The 23,086-nt window shown below is 35.0% G+C and overlaps 1 protein-coding gene and 1 long non-coding RNA gene across 4 annotated transcripts in view; one reads left to right on the forward strand and one right to left on the reverse strand.

Moving 5' to 3' along the window:
• The window catches only part of NELL1 (neural EGFL like 1), an 842,535-nt gene that overhangs the window by 701,973 nt on the left and 117,476 nt on the right, over positions 1-23,086 (forward strand). The window lies entirely within an intron of this gene.
• Positions 1-23,086, reverse strand: part of LOC116419810 — a 197,116-nt gene that overhangs the window by 39,017 nt on the left and 135,013 nt on the right. The window contains exons 1-2 of one of the 2 annotated variants that reach the window (XR_004230112.1): positions 934-1,490; positions 429-516 (exon numbers count right to left, since the gene is read on the reverse strand). The exons of the other annotated variant lie outside the window; for it this stretch is intronic. This is a non-coding gene — a long non-coding RNA (uncharacterized LOC116419810). Of the gene's footprint in view, positions 1-428; positions 517-933; positions 1,491-23,086 lie in introns of those variants that run through there. 2 annotated transcript variants of the gene reach the window in all.

A 23,086-nucleotide genomic window follows, 5' to 3' on the forward strand; every position in this document is an offset into this window, starting at 1 on the left:
TACAAATATCTTTTGTTTAGAATAGAAAAAACTGAAATTGCAATAGGTTGGTTTACTAGTCCGGAGTCATACAGCTATAAAGGGTAGAATTTGTTCTTAGGTCTAGTTATTAGTTCTGGACTCAGTACTTTGCCCATTAGGAAATTTAGTTGCCCCCAAGGGCAAATGTTGTTGATGAGCAAAGTACCCCAACCAAATAATTAAGATTGAATCAGTGGGATCATGTCCTTAATTTCCCTAGAATGGGAGCCTGTTATGGATATCCAAATTAATAATTTATTTAAGGAATTTAAGAGCAGCCTGAGTTGGAGTAACTGAGTAATCTGAGATTTTTCAGAGAAGCCGTTCTATCTGAAAGTACAAGTTGAGAATCCCCACTGTCCCATTGTCCTTGATCTCTGTAACTATATGGAAAGAAAGATTCTTACCGTTATATAAAGAGGGATGAACTCACTTGGGTTGCTCAGCAATGCTCACGAGAACAGCCTGTAGTCTGTTTTATTCCGCTAAAAACTGCTGCCATGGGGTGGAAAAGTTATTACTAAGTTATTACTTAGCTATGGTTGGGGGAGAACAAAAAAAGGGGATTGAATTTCTCAGTATGCAATTGATAACACTGGGCAGTATGGTTTTAAGCAGTTTGATTGACAACTTTCTCCACTCACTCAATCAGTGTGGGCCCAGATTAAAAATGTTACGTTTATTGATCTATCCTCCTTGAGTTTGTTCCTATTTCTTCCTTTCATTTTGGCCCCATTTTATTATTTGAAAAATAAAAGCAAAGGAGGTCTTCTATCCCCGAGCTTATGCCTGTGCTCCTAATCACTCTGTTTTTTTTTTTTTCTTTTTTTTTTAAATCAGTCTTTTGGTACTTGATTTCCCTTTAGCTAACCAAAGGCTAGAGGTTGGGGGAAGCAGAGAACAGGAATGGACCTGGGTGACTTTTCCTTGCTTGCAAGATGCTCGCACTTGAAACAAGAGGTAGGAGCCAGAGGCTGGAGTCTTTGAGATCAGGACTTGCTGGATACACTCCAGCAGCCACTAATTGGGCCTGTTCCACTAGGAGTTTGTATTCCGTGCTCCTTAGCATTCAGTGAGTTCTTTCCCAGACACCTCCACAGGGCGGCAGGGGGGAGCAGTGCAGGGAGCCATGTCTGCTTTGTACGACAGCTCCTGATGTTGCGTGTCGACGAGGGGAGCTTGAGCTCCTTTGGGGGTTGTGCTACTTACTCATTGTTTTGGTCTCTGAGGAGCCCTAGCTGCTCCGACGCTGTGGAAAGCAAATAAATACCTTTCTTGAGAGAGAAAATCAAACTCAGCAAAAGGCTCCTGTGAAGGTATTCTGATCCTTGGCTGAAAAGAGATTACTGTCTGTTTTTCACCCACCCCATGGGATGTGCTTCAAAGCCTTGCTCAGGCCTATAAGTAGACAGAGAGAAAAGAACTGATGGGACAGAATAGCAGAGGTATCAGAGGGAGAGGCACTGGGATGATTAATCCTGCTTAGGTGTGAGCCTGGCACTTCTAACATGGGCAGAATTTCATAGCTAGGTGGTTCTCACTGTATGAATGCTCTTGTACCCTCCGAACTAAAAAATGATTTGCAAAAGGAAATTATTCAGAAGGGATGGATAAGGTTGGTTTTAGATCAAACATGCATCTCAATTTTCACTTAACAACCAAGTCATTTTATTGAGAAATTCTAAGACAGAAACAAAACTGTGTGTTTTCAGATAGTGTAGGAGGAAGGTATTCAAAGCAGAAGGAAGTGAAAATGTTATTTTAAGTAATATTTCTTCTTAAGATTAAATAGTATGAATGGTAGTGTATAGTAGTGAGAGAATCTTTTGTATCATGAACATTTTCTTTTCTATGTTACTGTAGTTTAATGGAACTAACAGCAAAACCCTCCAAAATCTGGCACGACCTTCCCCATATATCCACATGCAGTTTTCTGCTACTCTCCTGCTCCTGTCAGGATATGGTCATCCCTATGAATAAAAATACACTGCTCTTCCATCCCTCCAGGACTTTGTTTCTGATGCTTTCTCTGTGGGAATTATTTTCCCTCTCTACAGATCCAAATTCTCTCCAAGCTGTAAGAAACAGTGTAAGTCCCACAACTTCCAAAAGTGCTGACGATATAAGTCCATGGTGAATACTCCTTTCTTTGAATTCTCTTGGTATTTATATTCTGGGATTTATTTCTCCAACTAGATTAGGATCTTCTTGAAGACATGTCATTTATTATCTTTGTTTCTGTCTCATTTAACTGAAAGGGCAAGGGAAGTAACAGAGGTTCAGTCACCCTACCTTCAGAATTCATGATGTTATAAAATTTTTAACAAGGACAAAAGTCAGCAGTCAAGAACTTTATCATGAAGTTCAGTTAAAGACATGAAACTTGATAAGGGAAAAAGGTCAGGTATTCCAGATGATTTCCCTGGAAAGAGAATTCTGATATATTCCATCTCAATTCAGTCTACTTATAAACTACCTGGTAAAAAGAACAAAGCAAAGTATATGCCCTTTCTTTTACTCCTTTCTGGCAAAGTTGAAGTGACTCAAAAAGTTGGGAATGGAATTGGAGAAGTGTGTTTTAAATTAATCAATTGCCATGTGGGGGACATGCAGGGTAGGCAAACATATATATGTGTATATATATATATATATATATATATATATATATTTATGTATATATATATTGTTCTCTTAGAAGGTATGGGACTAAGGAGTCTATTTTGGGAATGGAGGAAGTAATGTATCTTTTTCCATTCAACAAGGGTTTATTAAACAACTACTCTGTGCCTTGTATTTTCCATAAGATCTGTTTCTTAATATAACATTATTAGTTAGCACCTAATCTGATATGTTTCTAGATGATTTTAGATTTAAGATTTTTAACTTGGGATCTATAAATTTGTATGTTTTCCTCACAAGTGAGAGTGATAATACAAAGACACCAGATATGTAGTATAAGAGTGGAGCCTCTTTCCAATCCAATCCAAAAGGCATTTATTAACAGCAATTGTTAAATTGGGTTCCATAAACTTAGTTTTTTTAAAATAAAAATTGTATTTCAGTGTAATTAGTTTCCTTCATAATCATAAACATTTATATGAATTTTAAAACCCAATTTGAGATGTCCACTGGCTTCACCGAATTACAAAAGGGGTCCATGATACAAAAAGGTCAAGAATCCTTGAATATAGACTGCTATAATCACTGCTGTGTTAGTTCTAGTCCTTTGGGGGTCCCATTTGAACATGCTAGAGTACTTTTTTCCTTCATCTTCCCTGTCATGCTTTGCTGATTCTTGTAACCATGGCAAGAGTCATTCTCATTGCTCAGAAACAGACATGAGAAGCAGCTAAGTCAGAGAAGGCTTTAATGAAAATGTAAGTAAGTAGTATTGATTAGAGAAATGAGTTTTAGTGATGACAAAGCACCAAATGATTATAATCTGAGGCAGTTCTGGAAAGCCAGCAGCTGCTGCATTTAATTAAATAAATCCTATTGGCTGTTTTCTCATCAGTTGTCTTGACAACCATCACTTTTTTATAATGTAGGAACAATTTAGAGTTAGCCTAGGTTTTAATAGAGAAGAGCTGCTACTTTAGGGAAAGAAGTGATTTTGCTAGCCCACAGAAAGGGGGCCCTACTTTCAGCCTCTAAATGCACTTCACTGCCTCCATTGGATAATCTGTAAAATGAAAGGATTGAACCAGAAGATCTCTAATGTCTCCCACAGGGCTTAATCCTGTGAAATGTTTCACAATATCATTATTCCCATCACTCATTCACAAACACATAATAATTTTCCTAATGTAGCAGTTTGGAAGTGGTGCCATAATGCACAGACCCATCTTCCTGAGTTCAAATCCAGCCTCAGAGACGCACTAGCAAGTGAATGAATGATGGGAACTTGACAAAGGAGCAGACATTTTTGGTAATTTCCCTCAGTTTTTCAATAAGTGTTAACATCTAGGAGTTTTAAGTCAATTAGAAAAGAGACATCATATTCCTTTCATTATTATTTCAGGTGATTAATTTTTTTCTTTTCTTTTTTTATTATAGCTTTTTATTTACAAGTTATATGCATGGGTAATTTTTCAGCATTGATAATTGCAAAACCTTTTGTTCTAATTTTTCCCCTCCTTTCCCCCACCTCCTCCCCCAGATGGCAGGTAGACCAATACATGTTAAATATGTTAAAGTATCTGTTAAATACAATATATGTATACATGGTCCATACAGTTATTTTGCTGCACAAAAAGAATTGGACTTTGAAATAGTATACAATTATTTGCTGCACAAAAGGAATTGGACTTTGAAATAGCATACAGTTAGCCTGTGAGGGAAATCAAAAATGCAGGCAGAGAAAAATAGAGGGATTAGGAATTCTATGTAGTAGTTCATCCTCATTTCCCAGAATTCTTTCACTGGATGTATCTGGTTCAGTTCATAACTGCTCTATTGGAACTGATTTGGTTCATCTCATTGTTGAAGAGGGCCACATCCATCAGAATTGATCATCATATAGTATTGTTATTTGAAGTATATAATGAGAGTGATTAATTTGTTAACCAGACACAAGATAGAGACAACACAATAAACTAGATAATTTTATTACGTGTAACAGATAAGCTTTTATGCAAATTTAATTTATTAAGGATGGAGGAAGTGGTCAACTGGGAAAATCTTTATCTGACACTGAAGAAAATTGACAAAGATGACAAAAGACTAAAAAGTATATATTGCAGGGTGCTGTTGATGGAACTACAAATTGGCCCAAATTAGAATTATACAGCTAAAGCTACTAAAATATCCATACCATATCCTTTTGGCTCAGAGATTTCATTACTAGACATATACTCCCAAAGAATATACTGGGGACAAAAAGATCCTTCACATATCAAAATATTTATAGTAGTATTTTGGGGGGCAACATTAAAGAACTGGATTATGATAGTTAAATTGTGGAATGGCTAAATAAATTGTGGTACATAAAAGTAACGGAATGTTACTACACCAAGAAATAGCAAATATGATTAATATAAAGAGTCATGGAAAGACATAACCAAATGAAAAGTGAAGTAGAGTTCAGAAAATAATAAGCCCACTGATTATAATGTAAATGGAAGAAAAGAGAGGGACATGAATTTAATAAAGAGCTACTATGTGTCAGGCACTCTGATAAATACTGGGGCTATGAATACAATCTAAGAGGAAGACAACTTCTGCCCTTTAAAAGCGTATATTCTAATAAAGGAAGATATTTCAAAAAAGGGAGTTGAAAATTAGGGAAGAAAGGAAGAAAAAGAATCCAACATGGAGGATTGGGTTTGAAACCTAGAAGTCAGAGAAAGAATTGGGAGAGGAATCTAAGTTTGCCAGCCTAGGATCGTCCATAAAATGGAAGGCCTTAGAAGAATTCAATAAGGGGAGGAAAAGTCCATACTAGCAAAAGGATATTCTAGGATAAGGAGATGGTTGAATATACAGAGTTAGCAGGCTCCAAGTTCTAAGGGAAGATCTAGGATGAGACAGCAATGGAGTCAGAGTGTTGGAGTCCCAACTTTCAGGAGCAAGACCAGCAAGGGGAATGAGGGAATAGAAATAATTTCTGTGAAAAAATATGAAACTGAATCTACTGAAATTATACAGAATTACCCGGTTTTATGAAGACACCTTCCCTGCTCTTTTGCAGGGGATGAGGTCAAGGGATATGGGACATTGTATATGATGTCTCTTTATTAGTTTTATCATTTTTCCTTTTTCTTACTTTTTTCTTGTTTTATTTATTATTATTATAACATATAAATATTATGTTTATAGGAATGAGTTGGGAAAATTTAGGCAATGCAAAAAAGTCATATAAATTATAATCTATAATTTGAATCTATAATCTGAAACTATAAGGAGGATGTCTAGACTGATACCTAATTTCCCTTCCATAGCTAATGACCAATTCTATGACCATAAAATTGACCCTATAAATAAACATGAGACCAGAGGATTATCAGTGACAGCTTTGAGATGATAATTTTTAAATCTGATATCTATCGAGTGATATATGGTTTGCAAAGTTCTTTCCTGTTAGTTCTTTCTCTTTCTTCCATGTACATTGTAATCACTGCATTTATTATTTTCTGAGCTCTAGGAGTCTAGGAGTTAAGATCCTCCTTTTTAAATATGATAAAATTTAGGCAGTGAAAGAATAGGGATCATCTTCAAGATCATATATGACTTAATTGATCCCAGGACTCTAATTATACTTCCTGTACTTTATCCATGAATTCATGCTGCTTCTTAGAATGCAGTGAAGTTTCCCTTGCCTTAAATAAAATAAGGCAATTGACAAATATAACAGTATAATAAATAGAGGCCTGAATTGTTATGAAGAAACACCAGGTTTTGAATCCAAAAAGTCTTACAGCTATTTGATCTTGGACAATCTCTTTTGTTCTTAGTGTCTTCATCTATAAAATTATGTGGTTGTAGGACCTTCACAGCCTTCTCTAATCATAATCTATGACCCTAATTTGTTTTTTCAGCATAGAAATGAACCTCTCTACTGATCTGATGTTCATGTTAGTAGAGATTGCATGGGATTGAATCATAATTAAATTTTAGTTTCTGTTTTATAACTCTTAGACTTAATTTAAGTCACTTAAACCCACTGAGTTTTTTTTTCTGTCAAATGGAAATAATACATTTCTCATAGCATCAGTATGGTGATAAAAAGTGAAGATAAAAAGCTATGAAAACTCATTGTAATGAAAACTGATAGTAATATGTTGATATGATATGTTATCATCATCATCATCTTCAATATCATCAAAGTGTATCATCTGTGGAACACTGAAAGTATAACGAAGGATCCCAGTGATTTTGCCAGTAGACTGTAGGTAGAGGGGATTCTTGTTTTTGCATAGATTGTATTAGATGGCTTCCAATGTCCAGTCCAAACTCTAAAAGATGTTTCTATTTTTCTTTGCTTATTTTTACAATTTCCAAAAGTAGAGTGGATATAGATTGTACTTTTGCTTGAAAATTAATAGATGAATATTTAATAGTCCATTATGTCTGACTAAGCATGTAGCACTAACTTTGCTTTACTTAATTATGCCTCTTTAACAAAGGTCCTTCCTACTACACTACATCAAATCATTCCATTATACAGCTCTTAGCATTATTCAAATGAATTTGGCTGTAGAATAATTTTAGTTTGAAATATGTTTAGAGGCCATAAATTTAATTGAGGGATATGAAACCTTTTTGGGGAAAAGGAGCAAATAAAAATTTTTAGCAAAATGGGGGAATTTAAAATTATATTTGTGTAAAATATTCTTGTATCTGAGACTTGTTTTAGATGGTTGGGGAGAGGGGTGCGCCAGACTTGTAATTTCACTGGACCAAGGAACTCCCATTGAGGAGGTCCTCATACTCCCAACATTGACAGACAACTCATGTGTAACTTACAGAGACAAACTGATGTCTGGAGTACTAGGGAGGTTACATGAAGGATCCATGTTCACGTATAACTCTCTATTAGGTGTCAGTTGTAGGATTCTCAATGATCCAGATGATCCGCAGAATTGCACTGCCTTTCATTTTTAATGGGTATAAATTTAATATGTAATATATTGGGAACTGTCACCACAGTTGAAGTTTTCCAATGGAATGTCTTTATGTATTGTGTAGAAAATGTTTCTGTGGAAAAAAAAACTTTAGGAAATTCCATTTTTGCACATATGGTAGACATATAAAAATTACATAAATTCATATAGCGATAATGATAATGATAGTACCAATAATTCTATCAAATAAGATGAGAATATTTTTTTCAATAATAATTATTTTTCAAATAAGCTATGGCATACTTTGTTATAATCTCAACAAGCATACATAAAATTCACCATTATGTGGCATAGTTGGGCAGGTTCAATTTTATTATACCCCACAAAGCCATTACTAAGGTGTCATTAGCTATCAAGGAGTTAAACTGTCTGGAATAATTATGCTTCTTCTAGTTCATTAAAACATTTAAATAATGAGTGGTTTTAATGTAATTTTATGTAATGCATGCCAATGTAATTGTACTTACTAGGCATCCGGATTCCTAGTCTCTTATTTAAAAATTCTACTTTCTTTGATTAACAGCATTTTCCATTTTACTTCAAGCCTCCTATTTTGTCTTGTTCCTTTTGTCAATCACAGCTTTATGGGATCAGCAAATGGGAGATTTGCTTCTATCACCACTTTATGTGAGAGCATGATTTCCTTGCTGTTTCCTGGGTAAATAGAGACCTAAAGAAACCTTGGAACCTATCTTGTGAAACCATGCCCCAAAGTGTTCTAGCAGAATCTGAATGTAAATGATGAGAACTTTCATCGATTTCCAGTTGGAAAGTGTTATAAAGATTATCTAGTAGTACTTTCCATATTTGTAAATGAGTCTTTTTTCCAAGGTCATGGGGATACTATAGTAAGAACCAAGACAACATTTGAAATCATGTCCTTTCACTCCAAATTCAAAAGTCTTTGTGAAAAATTTATTTTATTCTGAACTTAAGAAATAAAACAAGCATGTCCACAAAATCTTTCTAAAAAACATAGTTCATTTATCTGTAAATATATTTGAATAGTCAAATTTATTCATAGCTCTCCAATATAACTGATGTAATGCAGTAAAACCTTGATTAATAAGAATACAACTAAACAATGGCAAATTATGTCTTTCTTTCTCCCTCCCTCCTCCTCCCCTCTCTCTTTTGACTATATCCTTTACCACAAATTAGAAAACAGCTAAAGTAAACCTAATCTATAAAATGAGAATCATAGGAGATGCACTTGTTTCACAATATTGTTGTCATAGTTAAATGGAAAACTATAGAGAGAGAGAGGCTTCATAAACTATAATTCTATGAAAATATCACTCCTTGACCAGCTTTGCTCCATGCTTCTTCCATTTCCTACTTAATCTCTATCTCTGCCTTTCATGAAACTTTCTTATTTTCCCTGGTCTAATAGTAAGACTATCACCTTTTCTGGTGAGAAGCTGGGCCATCTTCCAACCATTCACAAACTCTTTTCCATGTTCCTTTTATATGTTTTCTTCCCCAGTAGGAGGATAAATTTCTTTACTCCATCATTTTGGCTTTGTTTCCCCCAAGGTCTAGATTCTTGAGGACAGAGGTTTGCTTTCATAGTTTTCCTTACCATTACTGTATCTGATCCATAGTCAAAATGTTATTGTAAATAAAATAGTAGATGTAATCTGATATATTAAGGAAAGAGCAATTTTTGTTATATATTCTGATATTACTTTATAGTAAAAAGACTCCCTATGACCTGTATGATCTGGGAAGAATCATTTCCCTGGATTGAAGTTTCCTTAGTTTTAAAATGAGGGGGGTTGGATTACATGGTCTTTGAAATATCTCTTCCAACTCTAGATTTATTGACCCCATGATTTTATACTTGGATTATAATCCCCGCTCTGACACTAACTTTCTTACCTTTGGCAAGTCACCCAATTTCCCTGAACTTCAGCTAAAGTCACCCAATTTCCCTGAACTTCAGTGGGAAAATAATGTTTGAACTTTTTAACTTGAATGTTTTTCCTGAGGGTTCTGTAAATGTGCTTTGTAAATGTAGTGTGTTATATCAACATAAAGCCTTATTATTATAGTCTAATGTTACTCAGTGGTAAACCAAAAGGTTCCTTCATACTTATCCTTTACAGAATAACCTTAGTATTGATTTTAAAAAGTGTCTGATCATTTTCATTCATCAAAGGAAGATACCCTGACTACTTATACAGCTTTTGGTAGATAAATATAATGATTTTTTAAAAAACATTTTATCTGTAACATTGATATCACAGAGGTTTTGGGGAGGTGGTGCTGGTCTAGCAGAAATCATGCTAGATTCTTATCTCAGTTAGAATGTTGATTCTGCCACTTACCACTTGTATAAAAATGGGCAAATTATTTATCTCCACTGGGTCTCAGTCTTTTCATTTACAAGTTGAGGATATTCTTCTAGATCAACTGAGGTAATTTCCAGCTTGAAATTTAAGATTTGATGGGAAACTGTCATCAAGATAGATCAAAATATTCCTGATGACAAAAGAGAATCCCCATAATGACTCACTTTGCAGCTGGTCATCCAACCTTTGATTGAAAACTCCAATTAATAAGAGCCTACTACTACCTGCTGAGGATGTTCATTCCATTTCTAAGTACTCCTAAGTTTTAGTGGAAAAACATTCTTATGTCAGACCTAAATTTATTTCTTTGCACTTTGTACTTTCCCCTACTGCTGTTCCTTTTACCCACTGGGAAAATGTGACAGCTTTTCAAGTAATTACAGATAGCTATCCCTTCTTCAGCCTAAATAATCCTGGTTATATCTAGATGATCCTCCTATGGATTTTAGGGCCTTCCCTTTCTGGACAATCTCCAATTTGATCCTTGATCCCCAAATGAACTAGATAATTCAGTTAACCATTGCACAGCATTCCCTAAGGATTCCAAAGAACTGGGTTTGTACTGTGCATTCCCAGATATATTTTAAATTTGATTTTTGTTTTGGGTCCCATGCTGGAGAAAAGAAGCTCCAGTCCATGGAAGCTAATTCCACTAAGCCATCCCTCCTTTTATGTAAATATGTTTCTGACAGAATGCCTCACAACTGAAAAGCAATGATTAGCAGACTTGGCTCAAAAGAAAAACCTTCAATAAAGCATTCATTTTATAGGGTTTATAAGTTATAAGCCTTTCACATTCTTGAAAGAGCCATAATGACTCTCCTTCACAGGTGATCTGTCACCGTTTATAAGAATCTAGATAATCTATATAGGAAAAGTGCCGAGGTAAAAAGAAGGAAAGAGAGAAAAAGAGAATTATGTTCAATTTACAAGTGATTAAAATACAGCCCAAAGGCAGACTAGCCACTGACTCACTCAGCTGACCCTGGGAACCCTGAGAGGCATGAAAGACAGAAGCATCACATGAGCTTTTAAACCTAACAGTCTATGGATCAACTATCTTCCATTGAGGGACCTTTGCTCTGAAAATGCTGCTAAGCACTAATGTAATTCTGTGTGACAATAGCTACAGGTCTCACAGCTATTTCCATTATAATCCTCCATTTTCTGGGGTCTGTTACTCAGACATGAAATTCAGTTGACATTCAAGGTCTCACCTATTAATTTTTTTCTTTGCCACACAAAATTTTCAGTGTTAAAAAATTATATATTTTACTGACCATAAGTTACCAACGTGGGGGAGATAATTTACAAAGGTATTTTAAAAAGTGACAGTTCTATAATGCCATCTATTAAAATGACATTTTGCAGGTGTTAGTTTCATAATGTGAATTTCATATTCAGGCTTCGATAAAGTCTATTTTGATGGATTAATGTAAAAAGCAACTACTAAGGTTTTAAAATATGATTGCTTTATTCGCTGAAATATTTTCATGTATATTTTAAATTCTGAAAGAATTCTGAAAATGAATGAAATGAATGAAAAGGACAAAATATTTTAAATTTCCTCTTGCGCTATTCACTTTAGTCTAAAATGGTGACTTTTTTTGAGGGGGGGATGAGAGGGAAAAAATGTTGAAGCTTCTTTTCCTTTACAACTCATTTTCAAGTATGGAGCTAAATGCTGGATTTTCCACCCTTTTCAAATTTAGCCAAAATGTTGCTCTGTGAGTATTTGCAAAGCTTCTTGTTCCTTTCATTTGAGATTTTCAAGGCATCAAGTTGTCACATATTTACGGATTCTGATCCCCATGCTAGGGTATTTGTGTGTGTGCTCATCAAAAAAACTCAGTACATACATCTACAAACTATCCATTCGTTTTCTCCCTTTCATAGTTATCATTCAATAGTTCTACAGAGAGGATCATTACTTTAGTAAGCAGTTTAATTTAATCAGAATAATGATAGTTATTGTTTAGTTGGTTTTGGTCATTTAGGGCTTTTTAGCAAAGATTCATGAATGCTTTGTCATTTCCCTTTTTGTTCATGAGGGAAATAGTTAATTGACTTGCCCAGGTTCACCTAGTTACTAACTGTCTGAGGATGCAATTGAACTCCCATCTTCTGGACTTCAGGTCTGCATTCTATCCACTGCTCTATCTAGTTCCCCAGTGACGAACAGGCAGAGACAAAGCTATCTCAGAAAAGGCAATTGTCCCAGTTCCTTCCATGTCCTCCTGGTGTGGAACCTCATTCCTGGTACCTTCCACTCCATGGTAAATTGAATAGAAAATTCTCATTCTTAATAGACTCCCACTGGTACGGCTCCCATTGATACAGGGAGGAGGTGGATATGATTTATTCTCCCAGTCCATATCAAATGAGTGCTATGCTCATTTTTCATATTAATTGTATTAGGAACCTTAATCCTTTCTCTTTTGCCTTTTTTTTCCTACATTTATCTGTGATTATTAGTAAGCCAGTTTCAGATTTCTTTCTGCTCTATTCCAGTTACTTCCTCTGCCAACAGACAAGGAGTTCTTATTTTTTTTTTATTAGAAATGTAACCAAAGCATGAAGAGAAACTTTCCTCACATCTGCACTACCTCTGCTTGCCTTCTGTTTACACTTTCGCATTTTTCATAGTGTCTTGGGGAAAAAAAATCTACTAATTTACTCCTTTGCCTCCAAAGACTTGGGGGAATTTTAGTATTGGGGAAGAAGGGTCAAGGCAACACAATCTCCTAGATAAAGATCAACTAACATAGTTTTTTAACAAGACAATTATTTCTGACTTTGTAATAAATAAACAAACAAATGAAATGAAAGTAGAACAGAGAAGTCTCAAGAAACCCGAGATTTTATTCTCCTTTGGTTGTTAATACTCTGACTATAATACTATAGAAGGTCAAAGACAGAGATCACTACAAAACTAGACGTTCCAAATTGCATCAGCTTTGAAATTTTGAAATTTCAGATAGTTGGAAATCACTTTTAAGGCTTAAAATATGTGATGAAGCCTTTTTTCCCCCCTTACTGAATTGATGAATAAGCCACTTGCATATTTACCAGCAAAAAAGACAACCTACAGGTTAGTCATTTTTCCTTAAGATAGATTGAATGAGTTCTTTCTGAGTGTGATGTGGATACTGAACACAGTCCAAATAGCTCAATGAGCCAAATGCGGAACCACCCACAGAGGGAAGATTCTTGAGACATCATGCTTTTTTAAGGTACACAAGTCTTCCAAAATCTACTTCCTCAGCCCTAATACTATCTGTAACCTTAGGCAATCCTCTGTGTTGCTACTGATGTTTTTACTTATTTTATGTAGCAGGTGACCCTGGATGCAGTGACTTTGAACTTGAGAATGTTCAAACTGAGAGACCATTTGACTCAATCCACTGATTTTACAGAGAAAACTGAGCCAGAGGGAAGAAAGGAGAGAAGGTAGGAGGGAGAGAGAGTGAGAAAGAGAGCGTGAGAGAGACAGAGAGAAATTGAGAGACACGGGGAGTAAAAAAAAGAGACAGACAGATAAATAATCAGAGAGAGTGAAAATAGAGAGCCAGAGCTGAAGCAAGTCACTTCAGCAACAGCAGAGCTGAAATTAGAACTCATTTGGATCACCTCATTGTTGATTGGATTTTCTATCACCTTGTCCCATAATGGTAATAATATTTTTGTTTTTGAAAAACATAGCCCAAGAAGTGGGTTGAAAGATAGTTGATTTTTTTTGCATCCTTAGCTAATTTAAAACATTATATCATGGATCATCAATGGTGTGTGTTTCATTTCATCATTCCAATTTTTAGGAATAGTAGAAATAATAAGAAAAACGAAGATCATATCTGGGATTTAGTAATTAACTCTCGTTCTCCTCTCAGCCAGTATCCAGAGAATGTTCTGGCCTTAATACACATTCAGCTCAGTTCTTACCCCTTTGACACCTGCAAGTATGCAACTGAACAATAAGAAATGAGGCTTATAATGATAGCCTTGAGTCACTACATGGTTCCTAATCAGTAATGCAAGATTTCATTGTGTTCAAGAGATTGCACTTATTAAAAGGGAAAACAAGGAAAATGCAGCTATTTTAGAAAGATTTTCAACAACAACTTGAAATGATAAGTGTTTTAGGGTACCCTTCAATTAACTAGAAAATCATTTTCATCAAAACACTACTATTCTAGTTAATTAAGGCTTTGCCACAGTTGGGGACAAAAACAAGTTTGTTTTTTTTCCTCTATGATTACATTTCTAAAAGTGTTATATAAGAAAAAGAGCAACGGAAAGACAGTGAGTGTCCTTAGAGATGAATTTGGTGCCCTCGATGTTTACTCTGGCTCTGGAAAAATAATCGTCACTCTCTGAGCCTGTTTTTGTTCATTTATAAAATGGGATAATACTAATCTGCTATTTCATGGGACTCTTGTCAGGGACAACTTTGTAAAATAAAAAGTACTCAGCTGGTGTGCAGTCACTGGCATGGAATTCCAGCTCCTGTGGAGGCTGAGGCAAGGGTTCAGAGCTGCAATGTGTTCTGTCACTGCTCTACACTGTGACCCATGTTGGGTCCACCATTTAGTCTGAGGAGAAGTGAACCAGCCCAGATCAGAAATGGCACAGACCATAGCATTTAGAATGACCAGTAGTGGAATTGGGACATGAGTTACTCTTGTACTTCCATTCTGGGTGAGAAAGACCCTATCTGAAAAATAAACAAGCAAAACAAAAAAAAAATTAAACTCTGGAATTGTTATATAGAATTATTATGCTATAACTTCTGGTTTCATAGTACCTCTCTATGACTTATGATTTTGTTGATGATTAGCCACTCATTTTTGAAGCTCTGTCAATTTGGGGGGAGGGGGGAACTACATTTTCCTGATCAACTTCCAAATTGAATAAACATTTATCTTGCTCCTATTATGTGCAAGGCACTGAGGTTGCAAAAGCAAAACAGGATCAGCCCTTGAGAAGCTTGTGTTTTATGGGGAAAATATAATATACTTAAATATTAGAAAAATAAAGATATTTGAGCATATAGATAGTACACTTAGCAAATGACAGGGCAAGAGACAGAGATCACAGAATCACGGATTTCATTTTGCAAAGGAGTCTTAGGGTTACTAACTCCAACAACTTCACCTTACAAAATAGGAAATTGAGACCAGGAAATTTAAGTAAGCTACCCAAGGTTATACAGAGAATAATTAACAAAGCCAGCATTTTGAACTTAGATGTAATATCCACCCTCTTCAAGTTCCAGTAGGATGCATCACCTAAACTGAGCTAAGCAAATGGCAGGTGCTTAATGAATACTTATTGATGGGCAAATCTTAATAAAAGATGATGATGTTGAGAAACCGAGATGAGAAGAGAGTATTCAGACGTAGGGAATGGTTTGTGCACATGGAGATAATCGAAGGAATGTCAATTTCAGAAAACAGATTATAGGGCATTTTTGATAGCACAGTAAAGGACAGAAAAGTGAAATAATATTTGAAGCCAAATGGTGGAAGACCTTTATAATTCCAGCAGAATGTATTTTATTTTAAAGGTAGTTCTTGAGTAATGGTTTACCATGGTCGGACCTGTTATTTGGATTATTTGGTTGGCTATATGAATGATGGATTAGAGATAACTAGTTTCAGAGAATAGAAACTGGGAGCACTAAAATCAAAGAAGCTACAGTAGTCTAGGAAAAAGGTCATGTGGGCAATTAGAACACTGAGTGTGTGACTGTCAAAAAGGGGATGGATTTCAGAAATCTAATGAAAAAATAGAATCAACATTTTCATCTGATCAATATGGAAGGATGAGAGAGACAGAAGAAGGGGAAGAAAGACAAAGAATTTGAATATGGTTGGCAGGAAGGATGATAATCCTCTGCATATTTAAGTGACTCGGCTAGCTAGGATCATATCAATAAGAAATGTCAGATATCAGATTCAAAGTGCTATCTTCCAGACTCCAAGCCTTAGGTACCAATTATTCTACAACGCTGGCTCTTCTGTTTTGGAAAATAAGGAGTCAAGCCCTGCTTTGGATACACACAGACTAAGAAACCATATGCAGGTCATTTAACCTTTAAGTATCCCCCAAGTCAATTCTTTATAACTGGGAACTTGAAAAGCAAATTGCAATGTGTTAATGGGGGAACTATCTTTGCCAGGAATTCCCTTCATAAATGAAATTTTTACCCCCAAACCTCAATCCCAAACACTCAGGAGACTAGATTTTAAAGTATATTTATATTATTTATTTAATATTTTATTTATATAGACTAGATTCTATAGCATTGTATAATAACACAAAGGTAATTTTGTCTAATCCTTTTCATAGTACATAGGAGGTATTTGGGGCCCAGAGAAATTATGACACAAGATCACACCTATAGAAAATGGCAGAGAACCGGGATTCAATCCCATACCCTTTAAGTATCATTAAAATATTCTTGCTAATATATTTACACATGTCTGTACATAAAAAAGCATATCCCAAAAATCTCTGTGCAATTTTAAGGTATTAATAGTTAAATTTTCCAAGTGGGATGAGGAATTTTGTCCCACTAAAGCTATTCAAAGATTAAAACTATACTAAGATTTTGGGGATATAATTTCTAGGTGCATATATATGTATGTTACTACATATTAATAACTTCTCTATTTATTTTATTACACATGAAGATTTTGGGGGACATTAAGTAGAGGAACAAATATTTATAGATGGGCATATTTGCTATTACTATTGACTGATTCTTTGCTTAATTGAAAGCTTGCCTATAATTCCCCTAGCTATTCATATGTGAAACTAAATGTTTTCAGGATTTCCCTAGAGTGAGCTCCCAAAAGATAAATTAAATTGAATGCCACACATGAACAGTTCTGATTTTGGGTTCTTTAGCATTGTTCTGACTATATGGTAGTAATAAAACTCAATAATGTCATAATCTCTCCACCTCCTGATATGCATTGCTAAATAAACAGTGGCTTTGGCCATCAGCAAAAGTCATCTTTTACTATTATCCTAATTAAAAATTAGGAAAGCGTTTGAGGAACAGATACTTTTCCTTGTTATGATGACCACTGTTAAAAAAGGAAGAGGATGAGTTGGAGAAAATCCTGGGGAAAATGCTCCATCTAATTCAGAAAATTAAGAATAATTTAAAGGCATAATAAATGTAAGAAATGCTGGAAGGAAAATTGGAGGAAGGAGGTGATATAAATGCCTGAGCTAAAATACTAATATTGGCAAAAATTAGTTACAACAAATGTTAAAGGAAGAGTACATATGAAGAGTTGAATATTGCTTTTTGATTAATTCATTTTCCTATGTAGTTTGGAGTATTTGAATTTTTTTGAATTGAATAAGTAGATTATTCGATTCAACAACAACAATTACTTTCTTATTAGTTCTCTGCCTTTCTTATATCCCTGTGAAATAAGAAAATGTGATATGATTTTATCATATGATTTATTTATGTATGATTCACACACATTACATAGTATCTATGGAGGGGAAAATATGTCAAATTTAACAATTTTAAGGGATCTGATTCTAAAAGTCAATTAGCTGTTCCACAAGCATTTCCTAAGTACTTGCTATGCACCATGCTTATAACTAGGACACAGAGTCCTTTTAATACTTTGGATTTTCATTATTAAACATGACTTGTTTCGTGCAAGCTAATGTGGTAGATATTAGGTTTACAAAGACTAAAAAGAAATAGTCCATATTGTGAAGGATTTTAAATTCTACAACAATAGCTAGCGATTAAAAGTCTTATATTAACCTGAAACTTGTGGTAAGAATGGCATTTTTTTTGGCAAGTAAAAGCAAATTTATATTCCTTTATCTGGTATTTAAAGTAATTAATTTTGTATTTGGCTTTTAAGTACCTTACATGGATGCATTTTGTCTTCCCAAATTCATTCTTAAAAAAACTTTTTTAAATAAATCTTTTATTTCTTTTGTTTCCATCATTTGCTTTCCATCCCCACAGTTATTTATAAAAGGTTGGGGCCAGGACTAGAGCCTCCATGTGTTCTGGAGATCCAGTTTGTGGTACATTCAGATCATCTAATTTCCTGAAAAACTAGAAAACAAGAATTGGAAGATTTGGAGCAAAAGGACCAGTTGTCAAGGGCTCAGAAGCAAGAGATATTTCAAGAAAGATAATACCCTCGGGGCAAGTAGGAACCAATAAAAGATCAAGCAAGACAAGGAAAAAAAATATTCCCAAGTAGATATGAGTCAGTATATACAATCTGAGTAGAATGAATAAGCTCCAGTTTTTTTTTTTTTTTTGAGATGTTCTATCCTGCTCTCCATGAGGGTTATCTGTTGTCCCTCATGAGAAACAGCTATGTAAGAACATGAGAAGGACCCAAGAGACAGCCCAGAAGTATCTGAATGAATGAAAGTCCAGAACATTAAGAGGACTTTGTCCTAGAAATAAGCATGGTATGCAGCAAGTACTTAGGAAATGCTTGTTGAACAGCTAATTGCCTGACTTTCAGAATCAGATCCCTTAAAATTGTTAAATTTAACACATTTTCCCCTCCATAGATATTATGTAATGTGTGTGAGTCAGAGAATGCTTTAATAAAACCATATCAGATTTCCTTGTTTCACAGGGGTATAAGCAAGGCACAGGACTAACGAGAAAGTAATTTACTCATTCCTATTTTCTCTTCTAGTTGTTGATGCTACTTGCCTTAAATATCCTTTGGAAATTTCATTTCTATAGAGTCTTTGAAGAAACCAAGAGTCCTTAAGGGACCGGATTTCATCTTCGTTTTCTAGCAGCTCGGCAGTCTCAGCTTGCCTCTGCACTCCTAATCTGCTCCAATGAATGAATAATGGCACAGAATGCTTCTGTTTGCCTCAAATGTTCACCATTTCAGGATAGGGGAGCTTTAAGAAATGTTTCAATGCTATTTTTCAAAGTGGTCTTAGGGGAACCGCAAGTGTTTTCCATCCTTCCACAACTCACATTCAGCAAAAGGAGTTTCATTGTCTGGCTTGTGCCTAGGATACAGTGATATGTCACAAAAAAGTCTGATCTAGAGTCAGAGGATGTGGCTTTGAAAATTGGCTGAGTCTTACTCCTTCCATTACCATAAGCGGGTCACCCTGGGAATCGGTTCCTCAGTGAGGGATGGAGAGAGGGGGTCACTAGGTCTTTCTAAGGTAACATTCCACTCCAGTGCTATAAAGCACAAAATCATGCCCCTTTCTAGGCTTATTCTTTTCAGCTGTTAAGTCAATTGATAAGCATTTAGTGTTTACTGGGGGAAAGGCTCCAGAATACATTGTGGTGATTTTTTAAAAAGAAAAAAAAAATTACAACAATTCCTTGCTTTCAAGGAGCTTATATATTAATGGATGATCCAACTTATACATGAAAGTCAACATGTAGAGGTAAAGATATAGATATAGCTATAGATTCATTAAACAAAATTACCTCTGAGGTCTCTTTTAGCTCTAAATATATTACCTCCAAAGTCATCTTCCCCTCTGAGCTTCAGTTTTCCATATGTTAAAAATAAAATAAAAGGGATGAAACTAATTAGTCTCTAAGATCCATTTTAACTCTAAATTTGTGTCCACAAAGTTATTTCTCCTTGATGGGCTTACTTTTTCTCATCTGTAAAATAAAGAAGTTAGATAACCTTACAGGTCTCTCTGAGCCATCTGGGTGCTATAGTGACTAGAGAGTTGAGCCTGGAGTCAGAAAGACCTGAGTTCAAATTCAGCCTCAGATGCTTACTTTAGGCAAATCTCAAGTTTCTTCAATTGTAAAATGGGGATCATAATAACATCTACTTCATAGAGTTTTTACGAGGATTGAGAAAATATTTGTAAAGCACTTAGTACAGTATGTGGCAAATAGAAGGTGCTCAATAAATGCTTATTTCCTTCTCCCTTCCCTTGTTTTTCCTTTCAGCAGTATATCTGTGGTTCACAGTCACATAAGCTCTCTAGACCTCAGTTTCCTCATTAGATGATATTCTCTGAGGCTGCTTCTAGCTCTAAATCTATGTTGTTAGCTATGCATTAGATTATTCAAGCATCAAGTAACTATCTGGCTTTCATAGAGGTTCTCATCCTATTAACAGTCATGGCTAATGAGAATATTTATGTTTTGATAATTGTATAAATATAAATATATATATATATATATATATATATATCAGAGTTAACATATATTTTAAAATGTTTAAAAAACAGAATATTTATACTTGAGTTTGCATTCTGAATATCCCTAATTTTTCCACAGAGCCATAGGTAATATTTGCATAGTGTCTCATCATTTTACAAAACAGTTACTGTCTTAGAAGTCATTACTGCATCATGTGATATATAAACAACCCCATCACTAGAGGTGGCAGAAATATTCTATACTTTCCCATTTTAAATGTTTGGAATCAGAGACACAGGGGAACTTGCCTGAGATCCTGTGAGCAGCAAGCAGCAAAGCTGGGACCTTTGTATTATTATTCATCTTTCAAAGAAAGCTATATCACATAGCCAAAGGAAGCCAGCGCTTTCCAATTATTGGTAACAAAAGAATGTAGTTTGACTCAGATTGGAAGGTTCCTATTTTTATTTTCATTTCATGCTTGTTTTGTGTGAATCTAGGTGACATGACTTCTCATCAGTGGCTTCACTCAAATACAGGTCTTAAAATGAAATTTCTCCATCAACATTCGATTATTTCCATCTCTGCTCAACATGATTTCCTCTTTTTCTCTTTTTTACCCACTTCCTACCTAATTAAGCATAAGGCAGATATCTTTGATATTCCTCTAATGCCTTCCCCTTTAAAGCTCAACAGCTTATTCTTTCTGCCAGTGATTCATTAGCTTTGTGTGAATTTGCTGTAGGAGGCTGCTCCTCTATTACTTACTCCACTTTTAACTTTTCCCACTCAAATTTATGTTTGCAAAGCAAATGATAAGACTACTGCCAGAAGTATGGGTGATTCACAATGCAATCAAACATACAGATAGATAGACATAGAAATATTTATATTTATATCTATATCTATGTGTATGTATCTATATCCATTTATCTATCTCTTTCTCTCTCTCTATGTATATATACATAGAGAAAGAGAGAGAGACAGACAGACAGAGAGAGAGACAAAGAGAACATACTCATGTCTTCAGGCTTAGGCAGACAATGTTTACAAACGGTCTTCTCTTATTGCAATGACTGCACAGCTACACATTTCAAGGGGTTGTGGTCAAATGTTGGAATCTGGGCTGCAATAATGCCAAAAAAATTCAGAAAAATGCAAAACTTTCTTTTCCCTTCTGCATCCAGGAAGGTTTTGGAAGTGAGGTGATAACAAGGATAGTTACAGTATTGATCAGAATTGCCAACTGGAATCATAATGTTTTGTTGCCTATTAACTAAATGAAGTTAGTCAAAAATTCATATTCTCTTTTCCCCAGGTATTCTAGTCAATCATGTCTTGTTTTGTTTTAGTTTGGTTTTTTTGATGTGCTTCTAAAATTTCTTTATTTTAATCACCTTAAATTAAACAACATAGTCCCTTCAAAAGGATTACAAAACATGATGAGAATCAGCATTGAAAAGAACACTGATAATTTAAGGTTTCTCAGTGGAAAGGAGACAAAATCAGTTATACATTTATTCCAGAGATTATGTTGACTTTTGTTTGTTTTATTTTTTTAATTCATTTTTTAAATTTTTTATGTTGACTTTTTTGAGCCTTTTTATAGGTATTAAATAAAAACTGTAGGATAACCATAAGGGGAAAAAAAGCCATGTACATAAATATATAGATATATTTATATTTAAATGTAGCTGGTCAAAGGAGAAATATGTAGAAAAGTTTAGGAGGGCCTCTAACTGGAAAGAACATGAAGGTTATGATATTAACGGCTTTGAACCTAATAAGAGCACATGATCCTCTGCCCTCAATATAATTTTGCTTTCTCATTTTCAGTTGAATGAAAAGGTCAGAGATTATCTGCATCTTATTTAATAGGATATTACTGTGATATTCAAACTTTCAACTCATCTATAATAACTGCACTACCAGCAGATGACATACTCTGTCTTTTAAAAAAAAAAAGATCTAGGTAGTAAGTCTTGAGCTACTTAATTTTTATCTTCTATAGACCTATAAAACCTGCTGTCAATTTGTAGCCATCCTTTCCTCCTTTGTCCCAGAATGAAGAATGATGTTGTTCCATTTGCTCAGGTTAACCAGTTGTCTCCTTGATTCTACTTATTCTCATCCTCTTTTGCAGCTTGCTCCTCAGTCTCATTTCCACTCTGTATTTGCCTGCCCTACTCCATGAATATAGAATCAAACTTTCCTTATTTGTTAAAAAAAAAAAATCACTTTGTCCTGACATATCCTGAAGCTATTATTCTGTATATCTTAATTCTTTTACATCCAAACTTTTAGAAATACAACTCTACATTGACTCTCTCCCTTTGCTCCCCATCAATTCATTCTTTACTCATCTGGCTTTGATTCCCACAATTCTATTGAAGTGAATCTATTCACTCAAAGTTACCAATTTTAATTGCTAAATCCACTGGCCTTTTCTCAGTTTCCAATTTTCTTTGACTTTTGTGCTGTATTTAACACTGTCAATAACCCCTTTTCCCACTGTAGATTCTTTCTTAGTTTTCATCAAAATGCTTTCTTCTTGTTCTGATACATTCTGACCATTGCCTCTTTCTTTCACAATTCTCCTCCTAATCCTTTAATGAGGACTTTTTTTTTTTTTTTTTTCATGAAACTCTCTTGCGGGCCTTTACCTCCCTCCTTTTTCATTAACCTCATCTGCTCTGCTCCTATGCATTCAAGTATTATTTCACTGCAGATGAATGGATCGCCCTCTTTTGTTCTCTTTCTCAGTTCTTCTCCTACTCCTGTCTCCCCACCTTCCAGACAAATTAAATCTAAAAATCCATTGTGGATGAGTTTAATGTCTCCAATCCTAATCTCTCCACTGCACTCCAGTCCTGCAACTTCGCTGGACTTCTAGACATCTCTACCTTAACATTCCCTTGGTACCTCAAACTCAACATGTT

Source organism: Sarcophilus harrisii, chromosome 6 (genome assembly GCF_902635505.1).
Source record: "Sarcophilus harrisii chromosome 6, mSarHar1.11, whole genome shotgun sequence".
Taxonomy (NCBI): Eukaryota; Metazoa; Chordata; class Mammalia; order Dasyuromorphia; family Dasyuridae; genus Sarcophilus; species Sarcophilus harrisii.